The sequence below is a fragment of the Rousettus aegyptiacus genome, unplaced genomic scaffold (assembly GCF_014176215.1).
Source record: "Rousettus aegyptiacus isolate mRouAeg1 unplaced genomic scaffold, mRouAeg1.p scaffold_m13_p_1, whole genome shotgun sequence".
NCBI classification, from domain to species: Eukaryota; Metazoa; Chordata; class Mammalia; order Chiroptera; family Pteropodidae; genus Rousettus; species Rousettus aegyptiacus.
In genome coordinates this window covers 56,005,221-56,029,964 of record NW_023416284.1, presented here as the reverse complement: position 1 = coordinate 56,029,964, position 24,744 = coordinate 56,005,221, and the positions used below count along the sequence as shown (strand labels likewise).

General features: G+C 34.3%; 1 protein-coding gene and 2 pseudogenes across 1 annotated transcript in view; 1 reads left to right on the top strand and 2 right to left on the bottom strand.

Moving 5' to 3' along the window:
• The window catches only part of ADGRL2 (adhesion G protein-coupled receptor L2), a 450,339-nt gene extending 433,280 nt beyond the window's left edge, over positions 1 to 17,059 (bottom strand). The window contains exon 1 of the mRNA XM_016145385.2: positions 17,027 to 17,059. The gene's annotated coding sequence lies outside the window, so the exon portion shown is untranslated. The remainder of the gene's footprint in view (positions 1 to 17,026) is intronic.
• Positions 17,060 to 18,806: 1,747 nt separating this feature from the next.
• Positions 18,807 to 19,627, bottom strand: LOC107511192 (annotated as a pseudogene).
• A 511-nt stretch (positions 19,628 to 20,138) lies between these two features.
• Positions 20,139 to 20,257, top strand: LOC118605317 (annotated as a pseudogene).
• The last annotated feature ends 4,487 nt before the right edge of the window (positions 20,258 to 24,744 follow it).

Sequence of the window (24,744 nt, the reverse complement as noted above, 5' to 3'; positions counted from 1 at the left end):
ATTTCAGGGTTTATCAAAATTCAAGTGTGAACAGTGATTTTTAGCAAAGTCTGGCATAGGCACAATGGGAATAAAACCTGTTCAAGGCAAGCCCGACAGATATGTGTGGGCCAGTCCCTTGAGAAGGGTTAAGCCGGGCACCGTCAGACATCAAAATGTGCTGTCCTTGCTGTGGTGCCATGGGTCCTGTTAAGTTCCTGTGAAATTGCAGGGAACTGGATTTATTTAACCTACATCTTCAATTTACGTTTTGACGTCATAAAAATCAGACATGTTTGGGAATAACTGTAGGTGTTAGCTGGCTGGGAAATTGAGGCATGGATTATTACATAATGCATCTGGGAGGAAAGGAATCAAATTATAACCAGACCCTTGCACTTGGTAAGACTAAGTGTGGCTTGGGATACATAATGTTTTGTTTTGTTTTTCTATTAGACAAAGTAGAGAGGATGGTATTCTCTAAAGCATCATATCTCCTGGCTTCCTACAAATAACTTTTGGAATTCTTCTCTGACACTTACCAAATTTTTGTACACTATATATTCCTACACACACACACACACACACACGCACACACACACAAATGGTCCTCCACTTATGATGATTTGACTTATGATTTTTTAACTTTATGATGGTATGAATCGATACACATTTAGTGAGAAAAGTACTTCAAATTTTGAGTTTTGATTTTTTTTTCCCCTCAGGCTAGCAGTAGGTATGATGCTCTCTTGTGATGCTGCAGCTTCCAGACAGCCTAGTGATAATGAGGGTAAACAATCTATATGCTAAAGTGTACTTTGTTGCCAGCATTTTTTGAATATTGTGTTGTGAGCACGTTTTAAGCTAAGTTATGATGTTTGTTAGGTTAGGTGTATTAAATGCATTTTCAAGTTAATATTTTCAACTTACAATGGGTTTATCTGGATGTAACCCCCATCATAAGTCTGGGAACTTACGTGGTATCTTTTCACATTGAGTTATAAATATTGGTTAACTGACTTTCTCCCACTCTTGGAAAATGGTTTTTCCCTTTCAAATTTTTATTTCCATTGCTTAGCCCAGTATCTGGCACATTTTAGGTGACTGAAAATGTATTTTGAGTCTATAATAACTGATCCCTGAGGGATTGATTATATCATTCAGGCAGATGTTGAGATGTCCTGTGATTAGGATACTACTGATTCCTTGGTACTACTAATAAAGCTGTGTTACAAAATAACAAAAGATAGTAAAACTAAACAATGCCTATAACACTTCTCTAATTTCAGTGCTACAAAGAACTGCAGATGCCAATAGAGATATAAAACTTCCTAGGAGCTGGTGCATCAGTATTTGGGGGGACTTAGAGAATTTTTTAAAAATTTCTTAATATATTTTAACCAAGATTGCATTAATGAAAAAAAATGTACTGGATTAGCAAGACTCATATTATTAGCATCTGCTGCTTAAAAGATTTAAGGTTTTTCTGAAAGAACTTCCTCCTCTTTCTTCTAAACATAGAGCAAAATTATTTTAATGAAACAGGTATATGAAATATGAGTAAATTTCTGTTATAATGTAAACATATCTGTTTATATGTTGCTCTATAGAAATAAAATCATATGCCAGATATCTAAAATACTAATTAATTTCTGATATCTAATTTATACATTTCTTTAAAAATAACATAGAAAAATTTTCAAATTCAAATCTAAAGATCCCAGCTCAGTAAATTCTCAATGACTTGACATTGTTGATTAGCTTTCTGTTGAAGGAACTATTGCTTTTATGTTTTGTAAATAATTTGTAACTCTAGGAAATCAGATTGTAGTGTCTGAAGCTGTCCCCTTAATAGTGAATGATTTCACACACAATATAGCAGATCTAAACAATGTAGCTGAAATATGTGACCACAGACACCAGGGTATCACTTGGACAATGCCACCAACAGTATGAGTGACACTTGATGGTGGAACAGTGGGTGACTGGTACTTAGTGGTCTTGCACTTTGTCAAGTATTCTTTTTTCTTTTCTTTTCTTTTCTGTCCCTGGTGGCTATTTGTCATTCTTGGAAGCCTCCAGACTTCCCTTCCCCTGGACCTTTTTGAACTCTGCTGTCTTTGAACATCATTGATATTGCAAAAGAAACTATTTACTAGGCAGTAATTATATGCTACCCCTCATGTAAAGGTAAATGATAATGAGGTATGTGTGAAGAATAGCAGCCCTGTCAAAGGGAAAACTAGGGCTTTTAAAACTCAGAGCCATACAAAATGCCTTACAGACTTGTTCTGGAGTAACTGTATCAATTAACCACGCTAAAAGCTCTAACTCAGATGGGCACTGCACACAGCATGTCTACTAGTGTTTTATTATCAAGTCCATTATGATGAGTTCTTGTCCTAGACAAAGGGAGAACAGAAAAAGAATTCAGGCTGACAAATTAGACTTGAAATCAGTTTCATTTACATAACGACTAGAAGTTCATTAATAACAGAGTTTTAATTATTCATGCTCTTGTTTCACTAGATACAGCAGTTTTCCCCCTGCTGTGTGGGATGTCTGGATTAGCTAAAATAAACCTTAGCAAACTGATAGGCTGCCCAGACACTCAGATGCTTTTCTATTTTCACACCACTAGAGAAGGGGGTGGGGGTGGGAGGATGGAGTGTGTATACAAATTGGGACTGGGTAATGAGGAGAGGCCGGGAGACAAGAGGAAGGCACTGAATAGAAGAAAAGCCAGCTAGCGGGATTCTTTTGGGTGTACATTACATGTTTGCGGGGCCCGGGGGGAGAAGGAAGAAATACAACTGTTGTAAATTTGTTCTTGATGGGAGGCTCTACCTGATATATTAACACTTTAAATATCAATCATTTCAAGATTTCCTGATGGGGCATACTACTAAGGTAATTGTGGGCATGTATAACTCTTCCTTCAGATATAGGAGCACTAACAGGCTTTTATTTTGGTTGCTTGCATTTAGAGAGAGAGGGAGGGAGGGAGAGAAAGGAAATAAGAAGGAAAAAACTTTTTTCAAGACAATTTTCTTTAATGAGAGCAGTGATGTTATTTTTATTCTTACTGGTAATAAATAATTACACAAAGGCTATTTCTCCACAAAGAATTGAAAATGTTCCACACACATCCATCTCTTGATACAGCCTCAGCAGAACCTCACGAAGTAAGTAGTTCAGGACTGAGAGGGAAGGGGATTATTGCATTTCTGGTCTATTTGCTGTCTATGTATTTCACTGACTAATTTAGATAACTGTCTCACAAATAGAGAATCCATGACAAATAAAATCAAGACTCAATTGTTCCTAACACCATTATAGTTCAGTGAGATGGGGAAAGAGGCCAGAGGAGAAACTTTCCTCATTCTGAAATCAGACAACGGCTGCAGGTCTGGGTCTCCAGGACTGTTGTTGATACAGCTTTGTAACAAAAAGTTTTTGGTTTGGGGAATTATCATTTAAAATAAACAATAGGAATATTTTGAAGAAAAAAAATTTTAGTAAAGAGAAATGACATTTAACAAAAGCTGACCGAGTACCCAATGTTTTGTCTATATTCTCCTGTTTGATTTGAACTTCACAAAAATTATTATATCCATTTTACCAGGGAGGAAATTGAGTTTCAGAGAGACCAAAGGTGTAGGTAGTAAAGGAGGGGGTTAGAATTTGATCCATGTCTGTCCGACACCAACTTTCCCCCTACTACATGCACATTTGAAGAGAATGATTAGTCATAGTTTTTATAGGAATTTTATATAACTTGTTTTATTTTTCTTTGTTAATTTTCTTTTCTCTTACTGATAAGTGATTTTCTACCAAATAAATACATGGCCTATTTGTTTGTTTGTTTGTTTGTTTTCCAGAATATAGAAAGCTTTCTTAGATGTTGACTAACTAGAAACTCATAAAAGTCAAATATTTAAACAGTTAGTAATATCAGAGGAGCAAGGCGCTCTTTCCATGTCCAGTCCAGAAACAAGTTCTATTTCAAGTAACGAAATAATTGAGTAAGAATTAGACTATGCTATCTGCTAACTTTAAGTCAAGGGCCATATTTACAGATTACATACGAAAAAAATTAATCATCAGAAGCTACCATCTCTTGGTTATCTTAAGTTTGCTTCTAAGTAGGCATTTTTGTCCACGTACTGCAAAGGACAATTGTAGACTAATAAAGCTCCTTCTTTCCTTCCCCTTCCCTCCCCTCCCCTCCCCTCCCCTCCCCTCCTCACCCCTCTCCTCTTCTCCCCTTCTCTCTCTCTCTCTTTCTCTCTTTCTTTCTTTTTCTTCTCTCTCCCCTCAGCCCCCCTTCTTCCTTCCTCCTCTTTTTTTTTCTTTTTTGGTTGGGCTATCAGCTATTTATATCTGCTTTGAAGAGTTCATGTATACTAGCTAGTTTTAAGTTTTATTTTATTTTTTCATTCCTTCATTTCTTACCGGGTCCTTCTCCAACCCTGTTTTAGCCAGTTTTATAAAGCAGTCTTTGTAGGGGAGATTTTGAATGATTAATTACTGCTTCAGAGAGATCAGAAGCTCTCAAAAATTTACAATATTTTATGTTTTTTATCTCTCTAAAGTAGATAGATAGATAGATAGATAGATAGATAGATAGACAGACAGATGATAGATAGATAGATAGATAGATAGATAGATGATAGATTAAAATACAAAAAAAATTACATGACATGCCTGAGGGGAGGGAGAATGTTTGAAAATATCAAATAGGTTGCTTTACTAATGAGGTACCTCAAGCAACACCCTTGATTTCAGTGCAATATGCAATAAAAGGACAGCTATCACAATGTAAAAGCCAGAATCAATGCAGATACCTGGGATATTACTGACACTCTGTGACATCTGAGATGGCACTTTCTCAAAAACTGCCTTAGTCAATCTGGAAATTAAACTATGATGGACCCTCTTCTAAATCCTCGACCAAAGATTACTATGAAAATTTGATATGTCTTTGAAAAAGATAATGAAAACAAAACCTTTTCAAAGACTAAAATAAACTAACTTTTCAAAAAAGCTTCAAGTGCTCAATGGGTGATGTGCTTGTTCTGCTTTAAAAACATATTTAGTTCTACTTTCTGGGCTCTTTTACTTCTTTAAAAACTTAGAAATGTTGCCAGAGGACAAAGAAAACAGCAGAAGGTTGTACAGGACCAAGGAGGAGATGGAGGAGACATCTGGATTGTGTTTGATCTGGCAGCTCTTTCCTTGTCCAGTCAGGTGGATGTTGCCTTGGGCAAGTAGGAGGGGTCTGACTGTGCTAATATTTGATTTCCAGGTGCAAGTATTCACTCATCTAAATCCTGACCATATGCCACCATACATCTGTATACATACTGCTATTTCTTATGCTGGGTAGAAAATGTACACCTGACCGAAGCATGTAAGATAGATGGCCTTAAAGTACAAAAATTCCAGCAATTTTGCAGAGAAGACTTAGGGCATGGAAATATTTCTTATAGTCTGTGTCCTGACATGCCTTTTACCTGGTTAGAAGTGGCATTCAGGGTCCAGGAGATTAACAGTTTCTAGTCCTGTTTCTGATTATTTTGTTCATCGTTTATAAAGTACAAAATTTAACAAAAAGAAAAAAGTAAACATATGATTTTGTTAGTAGCATATTAGTATATTCCACTTCTTTTCTTATTGATCAATAATCTAATATTGTTAATAGTATTATTGTATTAATAAGTAAAAATTTAATTCTCTGACAGTCCTAAAGAGTAGATAATACTATTAAAAAAAGGAAAGAAAATATTTTCAGAAACAGTAAGCTGGTTAGTATTGACTGTCTAACTTTTTTCCTAGTGTATTAAGAATAAAGATCTATATTTTTGTAGCATTTTGAAGTTTTTAAAAATAGAAAATGAAAAATTAATGTTCACATTCCATAGTTACTATTGAGCAAAATTATCTTTTTCTATATTGAGGACTATAGGGAACTTTAATACTTTCTGTTATACTGGAGAATAAAAAACTTAAAAGTTAAAAAAGAATGTAATTTTCTCAGCACTTGGAGAATGATTCTTACTACATTTTGTAACATCTGCATTTGGTAGAATTTTTGTTTTCTTTCATGTCATAATACTTTCTTTTTACAAATGGAAAATGAATTAAGCATCATACTGGGTGACTCCTTGGATTGTTATTTAAAATATCCAAAAGATAAATCACATTTGAATCAAACTCACAATTCTGTCCTTTGGGTTTCAGTACAGGTAATAACATAAGAAGGGAAAGAGGAAAGGAGGAAAGAAGAGGCTGGGAAGAAAAGTGGAGAAAAAGCAGGAGAAACCTAGAAAAGGAGCCAAAGACAGGAAAGAAGTAAAAGGAAGAAAAACAAAGGAGGAAGAAAATAAAAAGGAGAAGGAGAAGGTAGGGGAGCAGGGTGACAAATTCTTTGAGAAACTGTAAAATCAGATAATATTTTGTGGAATGGCAGCTCCAAAGGTAGATACACAATGATAAAGTAAAAACATCTATAATGAAATTGCCTGAAAATGTTTTGCTCTCCTAGGTTGAAAGCTGTAGCCTGTTTAGGAAAGAGGATGCAATAAAAGGACAAATTGAATCTCATCAACAAATGAGTATTTATAGAACAGATACATGACTAAATTCTATGAAGCAAATAACTATGCACCAGGAATAATTGTTTCAATAGAAAAATAATCTGTACAAAATAAGCGTTTCATTTGACATTTCTTTAAATATCAAATCTTAAGTAAATTACTTGAAACCCACACTTGTATTATAAATGTAATACTTCTAAGATAATCTTAGCAATAAATTCTAACAGTGCATTGATACTTTAATTGTGTAGACCCTTACATAGTCATTATTTTGTTCATGAGATCATTACTACTCATTTTAAAATGAGAAGCTTTGAAATTGCAACTTTAATTTCTAGTGATTTAAAAATTATTTTAATCTCAATATTCAACTACCTAAATGCTAAACATCAAGAACTCACCATGACCTTTACAATATCTCATAATGACCTCCATCCTAGGTTCATCCCTTCATCTTTACAATCTCTCACTCTAATTGCAAATGTCTTAAAAATTCCAAATTCTTTTCAGTGTCTCATACTACAGCTATAATACTGAACTAGCATATATGTTTAGCTCTTTGTTCTAAATTTGTCCCCCAAAATCATAATATATACATTTTTAAAAGTGCTTCTTCTTTCCCACCTTCTCTTAAAAGACTTCTTCAACTTCTAAAGGGGGGGGGAAACACACACACACACGGTTTCCTCTTTTATTGTCTTCTAATAGGTAACATTCCTTTGGGATGCATGGATAACGTGCCCAACACTCAGCACTGCACGCATTGCAACATTTTATCATGAGGAAATTTTTAAATGTCACCATTATTCAGGGAGGCAGCAGTCTACCAAGTACCACACAGCATAATACTGGCAGTGGAACAGAATTCAGGTTTGGCCAATTAACTCAAAAATGAAAAGGCCTTTCAAAGTGATAGGCAAAAAAATTTTTATTTGAGATCACTAAAAATAGCTATTTGGGAATTATGAATTCAGGCAGAAGCCCCCAAAATGTTCCAGTTAGGAGACAAAAGCAATATGTATTTATGAGAAGGGGAAGTGGAAAATTACATCAATAGAAAGAAGGCATTTCTATTGGTACAGATAATGTAATACAGAAATGTTAATTCGAAACAATGTTTTTAAATTTTAAGTTCTGCTTTCTTGTTATCTTAGCAGTTTTTTTGGGATACAAGGTTGCCTTAGTCCCAATTCAACGGTTATTTTGCCCTGTTTTAACTCCAAAGCTTTGAGGTGTAAGACATACAAGGCAGTTTCTCTCCCATGGCAGGTCCGGCTCTGCTTTAAAGTGGCTTCATTTATATCGTTTACAGGCCAATTCCAAAGCCCACATCCCTGTACATCTTGCCTTCTAATTAGTAATCAAATATGTCCCAATTGCCTTTCCACTTTCCACCCATAGGCTTCTGAAAATAAGGTTCTCTAGGGCAGGTGTCAGGCTACGCTTTGATACAGTGATTGGCACAGAGAAGGTTCACAGAAAAATTTTGGAAAGAATACAGTAAGTCCAGGTTCCAACTTTATAATCAAGTTAGTCTTAAGCTTTCTAGAAAGTACCTGCTTCTCCCTTTTGGTTAGGTTTCTGATGACCTAAGTATAAAGCAGATCTAGATATAACATAAATGGGGTGCTAGAAGGAAGTTATAGGAGAATATACCTGGTCATATACAGGGTCTCTGGACTTGCTGGCCTTACACCAGAAGTCCTAAACTTGTTGTTGAAAGTCATTTACACAAACAGGATTATCCCTTTGAGTTTCTGCAGAGGAATCCCTTCTATTGTTAGATTGGGAAATTATCCCAGGGTACCACATACTTTAGAAGTATGGGGGGTTTTTTTCACAGCTTTAGTTCCAAAACATATAACCAAACCTGGCCTGGTGGAGCCAAAGGACAGAAAGGGAAAGCAAGGAGAATTCCAGGATGGAGGCCCCAGATTAAAGGACAGCTCTTAAATTTCTGAATGTTTGCTAATTTGTTGTGACATTTTGAAGCTTGTAGTCCTTGTATTGTAATGTCCTTGCATGCTCTCACCAGGTGTTTTTCAATGAAGCACTAAACTTTCCCTGGTCTACTCCAAGAGGAAACCTTCAGGTAGGTTTAATGCAGAAGATTAAGACTGCATTAAGATTAAGTCTGAAATGTTCTGCTACCAATTAGCCCTCTAGTATTTCTGTAAGCCTTGAATTTTTGATGCGATCAATGACACCAGTGGAGCCATCTTCTGTGGAGTGGTTATTAAAGATATAAAAATCAATACAAAGATGATACTTGGAAATCTATATCACAAGATAATGAATCACCATGAGAGCCGACTAAGAAGAATGTCAGCAAGCGAAACAGAAGGTTTGTGCATAACAAAGTATTTCATGTCAGTAGAATTTAAGCTAAATTTTGCATGAGACAAGTCTTCAGGCTACACTTATAATATATTTGCATGACAAGGTTTTAATAAGGTGGAGACACAAGCCCAACCAGGCAAAGGGCTCTTACTGCATGTGTAGGGGGCGGGGGAAGGAAGAAAGAAAAAAAAGAAAAAAGAAAAAAACGGAAGTGAGGATTGAGATGTTCATGACTGCGCCAATAATGGCATGATTTAACTTTAACTAACGACAAAATAGCATTAGAACTTTCTCTGTCAGTAATCCTTGTTCAATTTCTTTTAAATGAAACATTATTTGCCTGCACGTTAAGTCCGCAAGTACTGATTGTTATTGGAACTGTGTATTGAAGCTTCACAGAGTAGTCAAAATTTAATTTGAACTGGGGATTGATTTCGTTTTCTTCAAAGGAAGATTTTTTTTTTTCCTTCCAAAATTGAGCTGGTGCATGACTTTGCAAGTTCATTTTGGTTTTCTACTTGACACAATTGTAAGTGACAAGAGAACATTTATGTGTTTTGTCCTTAAGGGATCACAATATTGCTAATGATGCCACAAATGACTGGGAAGCTATTCTTTGGTTTTAGAGATATGAATTCCCTATGATTTTGTGTCATTTGCTGCCAGAAAAAGCAAAAATGAGCAGGCTTGCCACAGTCACCAGTTCACTGAAACATTGTATATTTAATAGATATAGAATTTTATGCCTGCGATTTCCCAATTTACAACCACATAAATAAAGTTTTATAGACAGGGATTAGGTGAGGGTGTGTTTTTGTGTATGTTGGGTGGTGCAAAATTCATAAAAGTCTCTATTTCTGTCCTTCTCTAAACACAGATATGAGTCCCTCCTTGGAACTCTTAAGCGACAGCCTTTATGGAGGGAGATGCTCATAATCACTGCACATCAACTTCTTAACATCAAAGTCTGGCTCTTCATTAATCAGTAAACTTCCTTATTTACAGTGAGAAGTCTTGTTCTTGGAGTTTTTTTTTTTTTTTAATCTATTTCTCATCCTGGTGCAAACACAATTTCCAGAAAAATGAAACTATGACTAATTTATGCTACTGCATATTAAGTTTGGGTTTCTCTGTGCTTTCCCTGCATGTTTCAAAGGTTGACTTAATCAGCTGTGAGTCGTTATGGAGTCGGTCAGGGTGGAATTCCCACAGGTATTTTTTTCTCCCAAAGTATCATATAACAATAAGAGAGCTAGACACACCTTTCTTAGTTTTAACAAGTCTTTGCAGTTTTGGCTTAATTTGCCCCCTCCTTTACCCCATGAGTCCTAGAGCAAATGAACCATTCAGTAGCATAAAACAAGGGGAATTAGTTTGGACTTCAATAAAACACAGACCTCTTGCTGGCAGTATCTGCTCTGTTGCAGAATGTCTGCAGTTTAAAATATTACGGTGTCTTGATTGTCCTGACACCTCATGGTTGTCCTCTTGAACCCCCGTTGCCTGGGGAACCTCAACACTCACAGCTGTTCAGTTCTCAGGCTCATCGTCAATGGTGCTAATACTTCAGCTCCTTTATCTTTATCTGTAAAATCTACACTATACACACATGAATATACTTAGCAGTTTTCCAATAGTTTCAGACCCAGGGCTTAACTTGGATAGTCTCTGATAGCTCTTTAAAGTGGCGAGTGCAGGGGGAAAAGAAAAAAAATGTATGAGAAATACTAGTCTCATAGACGAAAGCGTCATAGGTAGCATTTAAGGAGACATATTTTTGTGGAAGGAAAGGTTTTTACATTTCTTCCAAGCTATGGAAATCTTTGGCCCTCATAAGTCACTCATCCTGTTTGCTTGAGGTGGGTTTTGATGCCTTAAGGAATATTATTAATTCATTTACAAATAGCTAATGATGATATGTTATGTGTTGGGTGTAGACTGTAAAGCTCTTTCTCATACGAGGTTACATTTTAATGCCTTTTTTTTTTTTTTGGTGCAAAGTTGATTAGTATCTTTAAAATTTTGGTTAGTAAACAAATCCAAACTAGATAAATGTCTAAACCTGAGTGGGATAATCAGATATTTTTTTAATAGGAGAAAGAAATGGGATGCGTCTAAGTGCAAAGTCCTTCTTAATGGGCTAAATGATGAAAACTTGAACCCCAAAATTGGTCAGGTAAGTCATATAGAGAAATTAACCTTTCAGACAATGTATGTTCATCAGGTAAAAACTGATGAGTCCTCAATCAAATGAGCTTGGGGAAAAAAAAACAGCTAGATATCTAAAAGATACAAGTTGAACAAGGAAATTTCAGCTGTCATACAGTTAAGATAGGCCCACCAACAGTGGAGAAAACCCACAGAAGGCATTTATAACATTACATGACCATCGAATCTTTTTTTTTTTAAGGTCTATAATTTAATTTAGAAATCAAGAACAGAGATGTATTAATGCATAATGGCATGTCTTATCTAATATTAATATTTTTCTAGGTTCTATGAAATAAAACAGAGAAGTTTTAATTTATAGGAAATTATGGAGACAAAGAGAAGAATTACCCAGGAGTTTCACACAGATCATATAAGAGATAAATCTCTGTAAACAAGCCCAGAAATAAAAATACTTCTAGACTCCTATGAGTCAGTGCTTCACCAGGTCTCTTAATGGTCAACCCTTCTCCTGGCTACTTGGCTCATATGAATACAGAAAACCAGGTGAATCTAAATCTTGGAGGGTCTAATTTTAGAAAAAAACAAAGCAAAATAAAAATATATTAAGATAGAGAGTATTTAAGTTATAAAACAATTATATGTATTTAAAAAGAAGGCTAGAAAGAAATATAACAATATGTTAACAATGCTTTTCTTAAGGTGTTGGTGTAAACAATGGCTTTTATTTTCTTTTTTGTTTGTTTTGATATTTATAAAATTTCTACAATAGCATTTCTACTTTAACCAGAAAAAAAATCAATAGAAAGCACATTCTAACAGTTGAAATTACTGTTATATACAAAATGAATACATTTTACCACTGGTAATGCCTTTGGCTAGAGAGGAAAGATGATTTCCATAGAAGGATTACAATGTTTTATATTTAATTAATTGAGAAAGCTTTGGGCAAAATCAGAACAACAGATTCTAGAAGCTGAATACAGTGAAGATTTGATAGACACAAGGAAGAAAAGATAAGATCAATGGAACATCTTCCAAACAGTGAGAACAGTCTGTTAGAAAGTATGTAAGAACATAAAGAATGTGAAAACAAGGCAAAGTGAACCTTAAATGAAAGTGAATAATAAATGAGAAGAGATTAGGAAGTAAACTGGCCTTGAATCTAAAAGTAAAAAGCCATGACAGGATTCTGTATTTTGAATGTCAAAATTAAGAAACTCCATTGGGAAATAAATTTACAGAATGAGCAAAATCACCCTTAGAGTCAGATTGATTTCTACTTTGGGCAGTGGGCGGTTGGGGGTGGTGGTGCTATTAGTCATTAGCATTGGGTCTGTTTTATTAACATTATAACTTTCTCCTTACTTCCAAGAAAAAGCACATATAATGCTTTTACTCTTCATAATTCACTTGCTTAGTCAAATATCCATTGATTTTTCTGAATCTGTAGCCCATCTCCTTGCAAAACATTCATTGACTTCATGGGACTATATAATAAGTATTGGTTGATGTTAATGTACATATATGCAATAAAACTGTCAACTCAGTCATCTTTCTGGTATACCTGACTATATAAGAAAAGAAACATTAGGCAGTGAGGCAACACTGTCTGAAAGGTAGTGAACATAATGGAAAAAAGCATGGCTTTCAGCCTTAGAAAAACATGGGTTCATATCCTGGCTCCGCTACTTGCTACTTTGTTAAAATTGATCAAATTAAATATTGGAGCCTCATTTATTTATCTTTAAACTGAGGACAATGCCTTATTCCTAATATAAATTTTGTGAGGATTAAATGAGATATATTTAAAGCATATACTAGAATGCGAGGCATATGATGAATTCTCAATAAATAGTAGTTATAATTACTGTTGTCATCAGCACACTCACAATCTATTTTCACGATGCAATGGAACTTAGAGTTTCAAGAACATTATCTAATTTTAGTTTTCTTTGGGTGAGTCAAGTTTTAGATTATTAATATGAGAATGATCTCATTTTTTCCTCAAGTGGCGATGATTAATTCATATAACTAGGTATAAAATGGACTCATTTGGTTCTCAAATCTTTCTCTGTCAAGGTCAATAATTCCAACTTTCTCAAGTGGTTCAGTTTAGGGCTGGTCAGAAACCAAAGAAAGTAGCTGATGGACCAGCAGGGAGAGCTAAGGAAATTGAGTTCTCAGGGAGAGAATGCTTGTGATTGATGAGCCTCTGATACTTTGGGTTTCTATTTCAGATATATGGGGTTACCCAGTGAGTTGTATTCCTAACACCAACATTTGGGTCTTAACTCAACAATAATCACTGTAATTCTCCCTGAAGGGAATGGATTCTTTCCACCAATCCTGTAATATTTACTGTTGCAATCTGAGGGGAGAACCTCATACTCACGTTAAGTTTGCGATTTTGATGGGCTATCTATTAGCACTTACACTGAGCATAGGAAAGTGAAAGACATGTTTGCTGGGATTTACCTAACTTTAATGGTGAAATAACCATCCCCTTCAACTACTCCTTTGTTTTGCTCTTACTGGTCAAACAGCTCATTACCTAGACCCTAGATAATATATAGAACCACTGGTTATTTAGCCCAGAGAGTATCCAAGCTCCATTCATTATTAAAACATATCTTGGATCCTACCTCTTCCATCAGAATGACTAGAAAATTTATAATTTATAATATTGGGATGAGCAAGTGCACATATTTCTTACAATGTTAATATTTATTTTCTACATGTTGATTTTACCTCTATAAACTGCAGAGAGCAGGGGCCACACTTCACGTTCTTTTTAATCTGCTTTGTTGTGGGAGAGTTTTAAGCATATTATAGACTCTCAATAAAATTAGTTAAGTAACTTAAAAAAAAAATCTCCAAACATCTAGTTGGTGAGACCTAAAAAGTAAATTTAGGTGGTATATATATAAATACACACACACACACACACACACATATACACATCATATATATATGATGGACATACATACATATATATGTATGTATGTATGTATATATATATGTGTGTGTGTGTATATATATATAATTTTAAAGTTTCCAATGGCTATGAAGGGGATCCATTTCAAACTAATTCTTTTATTCTTGAAATGATGGGATCAGTGGGGCAAGAGGAATGGGCAGATAGATGCCAGGAAAGATTGACAGCAGAATGTGGATTTAGCACATGCTAGACTCTACTAAACATTTTTAAAAACATTTTTGTTGCTTGAATTTTTTTCCTAAAGATCAGTCTTTATTTTTGAGGTTCTCTTATTTCTTCAGATGGATGCTAATTTCTAAAAACCACTCAGAAAGTTCAGATGCAAATTTGGGACTAGAATGCAAAAATGCTATCCCAGCCATGTATTTTTAACACTGGCACTTCCCTAAAACGCTGGTTACAGGGAATATATATTATCTATCCATGTTTCTGACACTATCACAGCAATCGAAGTTTCTTTATAGCATAAAGTCCCCAGAAAATTGTGCTAAAACGTTTTAACAAAAAACAGTTAAAAATTTCTGTAGTATTACACTAAAACATTTTTTAGTAGCTACCATCTCTTCCGCCATAGCTATTATTTGCCTTGCTTTCAACATTATAGTAGTGTGATAGTCAAGATTATATTAAGACAATAATATTGGTATGAAAATCATTCAAGATTACATTAAAATCTATATTTATCAGATTATAATTTTACAAGAAAAATGCAAAAATTTTCACAATGAGATTTGAGTAAAAGTCATGATGGGAAATGATATCTATTATTTTCAAAAATTATCTTCCAATAAATAACCTATTATTAATACTTATTCTTTCAAAGATATATCATTATTTCAACTTTGCCAAATTTTGCCTCTTTAAATGTTTTTAGGACTAAAAACCACTGTTGTGTAAATATTATAACAGTATGCTTAATTAAAAAATATTCCAACTTCAGATTAAGTCTTATTTTTTACTCGAATTAATGGTCTTTAAATGGCTCAGCAGATAACTTGTTTAAATCTTATAATACCATTCTCTGCATCTGAGTTATTAAAATAAAAATATAACCATAATCAATGGTAGCTAAAATAAACTTTATCTCTACATGTGTTAAAAGATCAATTTCACATATTTTTATCCCTAAAATTATCTTTGGAAATAGGATAATGACAAATTACATTTTGAAGTTGAGAAAACTAAGTCAGAGAGCATTTAATGACCCCTTTTGGACTGACCCAGGTATTTAAGGGTTCTATAAACCCTATACAAATATTTTATTTATCTGGTCTGTTACCTTCATTCCTGAAAGAAAACAGTAGGATGGTAGATTTAAGAAATATGCTTTTGCTAATGGAGGAAGGGGAAATCCAGTGACTTGTTCTGACCAACTAGCAATCGTGATTATGCTATACAATTATTTAGCAAGCAGGAAAGCAAATAATGACCATGATTTAGAGAAATAGAAATATGAGGCCATTCTCTATAAATCCTTTTATCCCATACCTCCTCAATTAATACCACCTGCAGTAGAAGTAGCTTCTGTGGCATGTTTTGTACCTCTTCCTACTTCTACAAAGAAGAGAAGAGAAAGACAGATGCAAGGGGAAACGTGGTTTATTGGCAAATCTACTGGAGAGATGACGTCATTAATCATCTATAAGCTGATTATGTTCTAATGGTGATCATAATTATCTGTTTGTGATTGGGAAGCACGGTGCCTCCATCTCCTTGAAAGGCTTTCTGATTTGTAGGTTCCTTTTTATTCTGCTTCCTGAAACTCTATACCAATTGATATTTGCATGTTTCTGAAATGGCGATGGAACCTCCTAATTGGTTTTCTCACTACACTGTGCTCTGAGCTGGCAGGCGCTGGCTTTCAGGTCACTTTGCACGTCACACCACCTAGGGCTAGCCAGGGGCCCATTCAAAGGGCAATGGGATGCCAATTATTTTCCTTCCTGGCATTTACATGAAAGGTCTAATATATCTCCTTTAGGAGGGAGGCAGCTAAAAGGGAATTGGGAATTTGGTTCCTTTAACAATTCCCACAACCACAGTTTCCGGACTTAAGAAGAATTAAAAACTGAAACAATTAAGTGAGGAGGTAGACTATAGACCTCTTTAGTTAATCAGTAAACTTAGTATTTACCAGATGCCAGGCAATATTTTTAATGCTTTACGTCCACTCATTTTTTTTTCCTACAATACCACAGCTCTTGAAAGTGTGGTACTGTTATTTCTCCCATTTCATAAGAAAGAAAATTGAAGCCCACAGTGTCACAGCTAGTAAATGACAGAACTTCAATTAGAATTTAGGTTGGCTCTGAATGTCGTTTATTAATAATTTTGCTATCGGTGATGTTAAAGATCTTGTACCAGTTCACCTTAATACAGAATCAATAGCTTCTAGGACTATATGATTATTTAACAAGTAGGAAAGCAAATGATGACCATGATTTAGAGAAATAGAAATATGAGGCCATTCTCTATAAATCCTTTTATCCCATACCTCCTCATCTGATACTACCTGCAGTAGAAGTACTTTCTGTGGCATGTTTTGTACCATTTCCTACTTCTACAAAGAAATACATCCTAATCATTTTGAGCTTCATTTAGAAAAATAACAGATTTAACAGCTCCCTACTTCACTATGTGATTTGCAATATCAGGCATGCTTCAGGGTGGGAGATCACAAGAATATTTTTTAAGAAATCTAGGTAGATAGTCGACCTTAAGCAATATACAACTCGACTCTGAAGGGAAGACCCCACAGACATAGTTTGTTCTTCTCAGCACTACCCAGGGTCATGATTCTACTCTTCACTAGAAGATTACCCAGTATCATAACTTAGAAAACCACCAATAGATAAATAAAGGGCAGTGCGTTTACACAATGCTGGAATTTGTACTGTAACTGGATCTACTATGCCCCACTTTGAAATTGATCATTTACCTTAGAATCTATGTAGGCTCCATTATTCTTCAGAACTAGTTGTGATGTTCAGTGTTAGTAGTCTGCGATCTAGAAAGAAGACAAACAAACCCGCAGTTCAAATTCAACATAAAAAGAAAATCAATAGGATTGAAGATACATTCACATGTGTGTTAAACATTGTTTTGAGTTGGATTCAAATTATAAAGGTATTTACCAGTTTGTAGGTTCAGACAGGAGAATTGAGATGAGATGGAATATTGGTGTTTGTGCCCCTGTGCCCAGACAAAAAAAAAGTGGGTCTAAAATGATTCCTGGAAATGAACAATGTAACTGAACCCAGGAGGGAGGAGCAGGCTGCCACCCACTTGGGGAAACGGGTTAATAAAAGGATCAATTGCACTCTTATCTCATGTTAGTCATTAGACGGCCCATTGATGCCACCTGCTTACTTTAAATGTAAAAGTACAGGCCAGCCGTTGGAAAGCTGCCACCATCTCTTTGGAACCCCCTTTCTTTCTGCTCAGATAGGAGGGAAAAGGCAAGACTCTGACCCTAGAAGCTGAGCATCTGCTCCTCTGGTAAATGCAGATGGGAGGGCAAATCAGAAAGCAAGTTTCTACCCCAGGTGCATAGTTTTCTCTTCGACGAACATAACAGAACATGAAGATTTTATAAAGTTAACGTTAATGTGAACTCCAGAAACATTTTAAATGTAAAAAATAAAATGGCTCAGAGGATTTTCTTTCTTCTCAGATAATTATTTTCCTCAGATATGAAGTGGCCATATATTAAATATACACAGATTATTACAAACATTTTGCTTGCATTAATGATCTTTGAGAACAACTCTTTTTCAGTTGTCAATTTTTCTTTCCCAAAAACATAAGAAAAGGTTTACCTGTCTTATTTTAGGATCAGTTGCCAATGATTAAAGGTTCAGAGGAAACATTATATATTTTCTAAAGCAGAGGAAGAAACTTTTTTTTTTTGTACTGGTAATATAATCTTTTTCCTCAGCTGCTATTATCCACTTCTCTCAGTTTCTGCAAACTCCAGCTGTAAGTGGGCCTCTCGACTTTTTTCTCACTGTACTTAATGAGCCATCAGATGTATGATGGCCAGACTCCAGACCATTCCACCATTGTAGCAGTTAAATTTTCATTTCTCCTTGAATAAAATGAGTATATTTAATTTACTTTGTTTATTTTGGATGGCATGCATATTTGTTATATATTGATTATTACTATTCAAGCAGTTAGCATTTATTTGACTACCAAGCAATAACTTTCTATGTTGAACATTTCTATTTCAGTCAGAAACACTTTACAACCAGCAAAACGCTAATTTAGGAGAGGAATGGTGAGATATAGCAGATAGATAAAATTTCTCAAAGCAGTGAGTTGGTGAAGCTAACTCATGGCTTGTTAACTAATTACTGCTTTCTCTTCTGCTCATTTTAGTCTTTAAAAGTCAAAGTATTTTGTATAAGTTGTGAATACTTAAAATGCATTCCTAATTAAGTAATAAGCAGATAGACAGATTTTTCATCAAGTGAGTCTTATACCTGTGAGAGAAAATCAAGCACTGTCTCAAATCTAAAAGGAACATAAAGTTCAACATGAGAGCTGACCTAAAAAAATGGCTGCTATTAAAAAATTATTACTTAGTGAATTTTTAAACAATCAATTCTAAGATGACATTTTTGGAACATTTATACATTTTCGAGGCTTAGATTAATTATTATTTCTTGAATTTAAAGGGACTTAATATCATTTCTTTTTTTTTTAATCACAAATAGGTTTCTTTTTTATTTTTTATTTTTGGTCGCCATGACAAGTCTGAATTTTAAACAGATTCTTGAACTGAGAGCTCGTATCTATTAGCTTGTTCAACTTTAGCACCTGTCTCATTATCAAGCTTTAGAACTGCTACTTCACCATGAAGTTCCATGAACTTTCCCAATTCGGACTTGCGCTTCTTCAGTATTTTGACTTTTCTAACCAAGACATGAGTGGATAGATTGGAAAGCCTTTTCTATTTCTTTTTCAGTTCTATCTGGAATCAAATTATTGATCACGTCTTTCAAGTCGTTTGTCTGCGCCTCTTGGGTCATGATTTCCATCTTCTTCTGGATTTGGCAGCCTATTGATGCTGAGCATAAGAGATCTTCTAAATCTGATTATTGCGTTTTAGTAAAACCAACGCAGAACAGATGAAGCAAATAACCACTGGTAGTCTTGACATGAACATGAGCTCTAGTCATGATCTGCCATTTTTTGACCATGTAGCATATTTTGTCACGGGTAAGATCCATGCCATGGAAATTAGGCAGACAGTTTTTGCCTTGAACATCCTCAGCAATTAGCTTGAATTTTCTAAATGCAACTTCATTATCCTGCAGATCAACGAGGTGACTTCAAATATATGACCCTTGAGACCATCAGGTGTGACTTTGGTTTCTTGAGTTCTCATGACTAATGTTTTTCCAATATTTCTTATATTGAACATAGCTAGTGCTTTCGCGTCATACCAATCGTTCTTACAAAATAGGTCAACCACTTTCTTCTTGGCTCCTTTTTTGCCACCTTTCGTAAGGCACTTGTTCTTGCCAACAGCCATAGTGCTGCTCAGTTCAATGTTTTTGATTGAGATATGTTGTGATACCACTGTTTTACACTTTTACATGTGTAAATTACCAGTGAGAGAGCAAGAGACTATGTTTTTGAAGAACAATAATTTTTAGTTTTTAAATGTAGTATAATTTTGACATGGAATGAAGGAACATAAAAAAAGTGCTTCATGAATACAAAGGCTATGATCAGATTGCTGAGTGAAGCTGCAAAACTTGACCTTAAAATGGTACATAAGGTTACCATGTGACCTTGCGTCAAAATGACAGTCCTTGGATGCAGTCCAAGAAAATCAAATACTTAATTTTGCTCCCTACCATGGTGTTTTATGTGAGAGTCTAACATAGCTGTAAAGGTTTTATGATTAGTAACAAAAAGAAAAAAAATTGCTGGATAGGCTCATCTCTAAGCTTCACAATATCCTTGGTTAAGTATTGCTACAAATGGGCATAATATATTAGACTAAAGTTGAAAATACTAAAGCAATAAAGTAGCACTTAGCCTATGGCCATACTACCCTTAAAAAGCCCTATCCCGTCTAATTTTGGAAGCTAAGCAGGGTCGGGTCTGTTTAGTACTTTGATGGGAGACCACCTAGGAAGACTAGGTGCTGTAAGTGTAAAAAATAAAAAAAAAAAAAAAAAGGAATTGTAAGCTGACAAAGTCCTTGCAATCTGTGACGTCAACAAAGGGTTGTCTCACCTAAAAATAAATAAATAAAATAAAGTAGCACAAAGATTTTTCTTCCCAATTTCTCCGTTTTATGATTAAGTAATAGACATGAGATTAACATAGAAATGATGGACATTGATTGTGTAATTTTGTAAAAAAGGGATATTTTCATCTGTAAGGAAAAGCTCATTTATATAGGATGAATTAACATTGGCTATCAATCTCTGTCATTTTTATGAGGACAAAAGTGATTAAGTAATTTTTCATATATTTAATAAGGAATATAGCTTTTAAACTAATAGCTAGAATTCTAATTTTTATTGACATTTATATTTGCAATTCAGAATCAAGGAATTTTTAATATTTTCTTAAGAGTATAGGAACATAGTAAAAGATTCAATGAATACCTTATTGGATAATTTAAATGTAGCAGGTATAGAATTAATTTCTGCATGTGTCTTTTACAAACAGAATATACATATGTTAGTCCCTCCCTTGTCTGAGGGAGCTACATTTCAAGATGCCCAGCGGATGCCTGAAACTGCAGATAGTACCAAACCTTATAAATATTATGTTTTTTCCTATACAAACATACCTATGATAAAGTTTAATTCACCAATTGGGCACAGTAAGAGGTTAACAATAATAACTAATAATAAAATAGAACAACTAACTATAACAATATATTGTAATAAAAGTTATGTGAATGTGGTCTCTCTCAAAATATCTTATTGTACTGTACAACATGGATAAGCTGGACAAAGAGATGATTAACATCCGATTTGGAGTGGGGTGGAGCAGGATAACATGAGATTTCATCGCACTACTCAGACAGTGCAAAATTTAGTAGTTATGAATTGTTTATTTCTGCAATTTTTAATTTAATATCTTTGAACCACAGTTGACCACAGGTAACAAACTTCAAAAAGCAAAAATACCAATAAGGGGTGGGGGGGGGCTATTGTATTAATTTTGTGAGTCAACCTAACAAAGGAAGCATTAACCAAGTCAAATATAGAAAAATTGTTACTTTTGCTAAAGTTTGAAATGCCTCGTTTATCAGAATGCAGCTTGCTAGTCTCCTTTGAATACTACCCTTATTTATAGTTGTTGAATGAAAACTATTTTGAAGAGAGTCATTCTTTCTGTAATTTTTTGAATTTTGAAGTCAACTTCAGCAGAAAAAATTTTAAGTTCAAAACACTAGCATTTCATTAAATAAATCAGATGTTTGAGTAACTCTTATTCTTCATGTAGTGGTAGTGTCAGTATTAAAGAATACAAGCCCAGGTCTTAAAAAACAATTTTAAAAGGTTTTTTTTTTTATATAATTGAAGCATAACTAAATTACAATATTACATTAGTTTCAGGTGTACAACATAGTGATTTGATATTTATATACATTAAGAAGTAATCTCCATGCTAAATCTAGTTACTTCTGTCACCTTATAAAATTATTGCTATACCATTCATTGACTCTATTCTTTATGCCTTGGGACTTATTTATTTTATAACTGGAAATTTGTACCCCTTAATCTCCTTCACCCATTTCACTCATTCCCCCACCCCCATCCCTCCGGCAGACACCAGTTTGTTCTCAGTACCTATAATAATGTTTGTTATTTTTTATTTGTTTTGTTTTTTAGATTCTGCACCTAAGTGAAATCATATGGTATTTGTCTTTCTCTGATTTATTTCACTTAGCTAATATTCTTCTGGTTGATGCATATTGTTACAAATGGAAAGATTTTATTCTTTTTTTTTTTAATGACTAATACTCCATTGTGTGTATATATATGTGTGTGTGTGTGTGTGTATGTGTATATATCACATCTTTTTTATCCATTCATCTATTGATAAGCACATAGGTTTTTTCCACATGTTGGTTTTGTTAAATAATGCTGCAACAAACATGGGGGTACCTATGTCTTTTTCAATTAGTATTTTCGTTTTCTTCAGATAAATACTGAACAGTGAAATTGTTGGGTCATATGGCAGTTCTATTTTTAATTTTTTGAGGAACCTCTATACTGTTTTCCATAGTGGCTGCATCAATTTACATTACTACTAACAGCGTACAAGTGTTCATTTTTCTTCACGTTCTTGTCAACATTTGCTGTTTTTTGTCTTTTTGACAATGACCATTCTGACAGGTGTGAGATAGAATCTTCTTGTGGTTTTGATTTGCATTTTTCCTAATGATGTTTAGCATCTTTTCATGTGCCTGTTGGAGTATTTTTTAAACTGTAATTTAGGGAGGAAAAATCTATAATATTAAAAAAAAACCTTCAAGTAATATAAAAACATTTTAACCATTAAGATACAAAAGAAGAAAGTATATTTATGAGTATAAACTGAGGAAAGAATAGATAATTCAATACCAAAAAAAAGCCCAAAGATGAAAAAATCAGTTAAGAGAAAAAGTGACATCTCATCTAGGGAAAAAGTGAAGTGTAATAAATTTAAGTAAAATGGAGGAACATTCCAGTATCATATTATATTATATTTACCTACAAGAGAGCTCTCGTAATACTGTCAACTGATTTCTCAACAGAAACTTTGCGGTCCAGAAGGGACTGAGATGAAAAGCAAGGACCTACAACCAAGAGTACTCTACTAAGCAAAGCTATCATTTAGAATTGAAAGACAAATAAAGAGCTTCCCAGACAAGAAAAAGCTAAAAGAGTTCATCAACATCAAATCAGTGTTATAAGAAATGTTAGAGTGACTTCTTTAAAAAGAAGAAAATAAATTTTAAAAATGAGTAATAAAATGGCAATAACTACATATCTATCAACAATTACTTTAACTAAAAATGAATTAAATGTTCCAATTAAAAGATAATGTGGCAGAATGGATAAGAAAACAAGACTCTTAAATGTGCTGCTTACAAGAGACTTACTGAGATCAAAAGACACCCAAAGACTGAAAATAAAGGGATGGAAAAAGATATTTCATAAAAATGGAAACAAAGAAAGAAACAAAATGCTGAGTAGCAATACTATATTAGATAAAATAGACTTTAAAAGAAAGACTATAACAAGAGACAAAGAAAAATCCAGTAATCACACTTCTGGGTGTTTATCTGAATAAACCTAAAACACTACTTGGAGAAAACATGTGATCTATATGTTTAGTTCAGCAGTATTTACAATAGCCAAGATATGAAGGCAACGTGGGTTTTCATCAATAGATGAATAAAGAAGAGGTAGTAGATATATGCAATGGAATATTACTGAGCCATAAAAAAAGAATAAAGTCTTGCCATCTGCAACAACATAGATAGACCTATAGGGTGTTGTGCTGAGTGGAGTAAGTCAAAGAAAGACAAATGCCATATGATTTCTCTTACATGTGGAATCTGAAGAGCAAAATAAACAAACAGAAGAAACAGAAACAAACTTGTAGATACAGAGAACGTTTTGATGGTCATCAGATGGGAGGAGGGGTTAAGGGGTCAGTGGAAAAGGGGAAGGGACTAAGCAGTACAAAAATAATTGGTAGCTACAAAGTGGTCATGGGGATATAAAGTATAGCATAAGTAATATAGTCAATAATATTGTAATAACTATATGTGGTGTCAGATGGATACTGGATCTATCAGGGTGATCACTTTGTAAGTTAGATAAATGTCTAATCACTACATCGTACACCTGAAACTAATATAATGTATGCCAACTGTAATTTAAAAATTAAAAATTATTAACAACAAATAATTTTAGCAAAACTTAAAATTGATAGTACTATTTTTAAATAATATACTAATACCATGTTAACATAACAGTACTAAATTTAACAGTAAATAGTCTTTTTTAGTACTATTTGGAGGTGAGGATACAGAGGTAAACTAGTTGGTCAAAGTTTCCACTTTCACAAACAGAAGACAGACATAAAACATCGTGCAATAGATAGGAAAAGAGAGGGAAGGAGAGAAACATGTTATGAGAGTGTCCAATTCCAGAAGGGTGCTTCTTGTTATGTCAAGCTGAGTCCAAAGCTATGAAGATTGGCTATTGTTATAGTCCAGACAAGAAAGAGATTAATGAGAACCTAGATTACCTGGGAGCAGTGGGAATTAAAAGGAAGAAGAAATGCAAGAAGTAATTCAGAGACAATCAATAGAAATTGGCAACTGCTGAGATATGCAGTAAGAGAGAGGGAAAAGACAGAGTTGGAGCCTCATTGAAGAAACTAGGATGCTATTAACAGGAATACAGATGTCAAAAACTTAGTTTGATGGGGTAATAATGAATTCAGGTGTGGTACATTGTGTTCGATATGTCAAAAAATCTCATGAAGATGATGATAAGTAGCTGGAATTGTAGATTATAAATTAGAGGAGAAATTAGAACTAGAGATTCAAATGTCCTGTTGGACATGATAGTTAAAACAGTGGGATTGTCTATAATCATTAAAGGTAAGGGAGAATGAGAG